At 38.4% G+C, this 2,792-nt stretch overlaps 1 protein-coding gene across 1 annotated transcript in view; it reads left to right on the top strand.

Annotated features, from left to right (window-relative positions):
• The window catches only part of LOC107683563 (E3 ubiquitin-protein ligase DTX4-like), a 22,171-nt gene that overhangs the window by 5,805 nt on the left and 13,574 nt on the right, over positions 1 to 2,792 (top strand). The window lies entirely within an intron of this gene.

The raw sequence follows: 2,792 nt of genomic DNA, 5'->3' as shown, positions 1-2,792 counted from the left end.
TTATGCACCAAGAGCTTGTAACACTCCAAAGAGAAAGGAAAAATTTAAATCGCATCATATGACCCCTTTAAGATAGGATAGTGTAGAGTAGACAGGAAGTGAAGTGGGAGAGAGATGGGGGTGGGATCGGGAAAGATCGGGACTCCCGTGATACAATGGCATGTTGGCACACTGCCCACTAGGCTATTGGCGCTGACAATAATTTTTAACAATATTACTGCTTTTAATGTATTTTTTAAGCTAATAAATGTAGCTTTGGTATGTAGCTTAAGAGAAACATTTAAAAGAAAACCTTACCTGTAACAAACATTTAAACGGTAGTGTATGAGAACCAAGTTCCTGTAGCTGGTGTGTGGTGAGCCCACTGTGCCATTGTCCTGTGGCTGCCGTCGCATCATCCAGGTGGTGGTTGAGGAGAGATGATTGTAAAGCGCTTTGGGTGTACAGCAATACAAAATAAAGCGCTATATAAATGCCTCATTCATTCATTCATTCAAGTTAGTTGGCTATAAAGCAGATAAAATTTCTCCTTAACGCAAAACTCCCAATTGAAATTATTTATTTATTTATGATGTAAAATTTAATTGAGCAACATTTAGCTTTGAGCATGTTGGTTATACATTTTCACTGGCAAAGTCCATTTATTTCAGTTGGAAACCAATACAGTCAAGATTCCTCAAGGGCATAAAGTTGAGTTTCGCGTGAGGCCAAAAAGTATCCCAACGCAGATTTCACTCATGCTCAAGTTGCTCTCATGAATTTGCCGTGTTGCACAACAGAAAGCTGCTTGGTTTGAAGGTTACTTCTAAACTGTGCTTCATACATCATTACACTATTTACAATGGATAATTTGACCACATCTTATGTTTCAACATGCTTGTGAAGACCACATTTTTTTGCTTGCACCTCTGTGTGAAACAAGTGTGAGATTGTTAAATGTCTTAGCTTGATTTCAACCTCTTTCACTTCAAATGTCAAAACCTTGAATATTTACAGAAAGACTGTCACTCTGGGATGTGTACACAGAGATAGCTCAGATTTATTGCTCTTTTCAGAACACATTTTACTTAAACTGCTGTAACATAAACATGACATTGGAGAACTGGAATTCAATACATCCCATGTATTAGCTTTTTGTGGTTATAAAGGGTTAGATTACTAGTACATTTGTTATCTTTGTATGTGGGCCTGTGCTGTGATGTGAAACGGTTTCGCTTCTGTAATAGTTTATTTTTGAAGAAAAGGAACTTGTGTTTCAAGAATACTTGAAATGTTGACACATTTAGGCCTGTTAAAAGAAAGTAAGTTTTATTTAGCACTGTTGGCCTGTAGTTTTTTAAGGCTGTTTTTCTTAGCGCTTGGTCAGAACCTGAACCTGAACCTCCCCTGCTTCCACTCGCTTTTCTCATTTTTCTTTTGGTTTCGTAGCTTGGTACTTGGTACGGCAGAATTCTCCCACTTCCTACTTGAAATTTAATATTGGAATGGCGCTCAAAGTTGAACATCCAACATTTAACATCAGAGCAGATCAATTATTCCCAAATTTAATTTGAAATAATTCCAAGACAACTAAAGCAGAGGTTTATCGGTTATTTTCAAGTGAAAGTGGGAGAATTTGGTGTTAGAGGTTGTCTAGAATGCAGCACAACTGGAACACTTTGTGGTTGGAAATTGTACATTTAAACTTGAGTTTTCCCACCTTTGTCTTCGTCCTGAACAGGGTAAAAGTTTCAAGGATCATAATATAATAAATATAATATAATATATCTGGGGTCAGTGGGATTTATTTTTAATGTATTTTGAAAGTAATGTTTTTTCCATTTATGCTGACCAAGGCTGCATTTATTTGATTAAGAATACTGTGAAACAGTGATATTGTAAAATATGATTGCATTTAAAAATAACTGTCTTTGCTGTCACTTTTGATCAATTTAATGCATCCTTGCTGATTAAAAGTATTAATTTCTTTTAAAAAAAATCCTGGCAATCCAAACTTTGGAACGATAATGTATGTCACATTATATACCATCACTTGAAAAGCTGTGTGGTCTGTGGGTTCCATGTGAGAAGGCAAGAGAATAGTTAATGAAAGGAAGCTTTCTAGACATGGCTGGTCGATGGGAGTCCACCATGAGTGTCAACAGGTCAGTCTCGTTCATTAGAGTCCCCCTCCTTCTTTCTGCCTGTTCTCCCTGTTCCCCGTTCCCAGGCTCCGTTCATTCCTGGGGGCCCCTTTAGCTCAGTTGTGCGAGTGTTTTGGAGAGCGTGTGTGTGCGCTGAGTGCATATCCAAGGCAACCTTTGTTGGCAGTCGGCAGCTTGGGTTTTGTATTTGCAACACAATGCAGTTAAGGGTGGGGGGATGTCAGTGGAAAGACAGAGGAGGGGGATAAGATTCAGTAGTCTGTGTGAAGGAGGTTTGGGAATAGTTGCTTGATTGAGCAAGTGTTTGTTTTGAGTGTGTGTGTGTGTGTGCGTGTGTGAGACTCAGACGCTGTCCTATAGACACAAACGTCTGTCTCAGACACTGGAGGAGCGCCGGTTTAAGTATATGCATAGTGGCATATGAGATGAGGAATGAGCCATGAAAAGTGAAGTGAGCCAACAAACAACATATTCAGCCATGCTCTGGCATACTGATAAGTCACAGGATGAGGTTTAGATTTTTACAAGCATGCTGAATCATAAATATATTATTCAGCAGTTGCTCAGAAGTGATAGTAAAGACGTTTACATTGATACAAAAAAATCTATTTCAATTAAATGCTGTTTTTGTGATTCTATCAAAGAATC

This window comes from Sinocyclocheilus anshuiensis, unplaced genomic scaffold, assembly GCF_001515605.1.
Source record: "Sinocyclocheilus anshuiensis isolate Anshui unplaced genomic scaffold, SAMN03320099.WGS_v1.1 scaffold874, whole genome shotgun sequence".
NCBI classification, from domain to species: domain Eukaryota; kingdom Metazoa; phylum Chordata; class Actinopteri; order Cypriniformes; family Cyprinidae; genus Sinocyclocheilus; species Sinocyclocheilus anshuiensis.
This window is presented reverse-complemented; position numbering and strand designations above follow the sequence as displayed.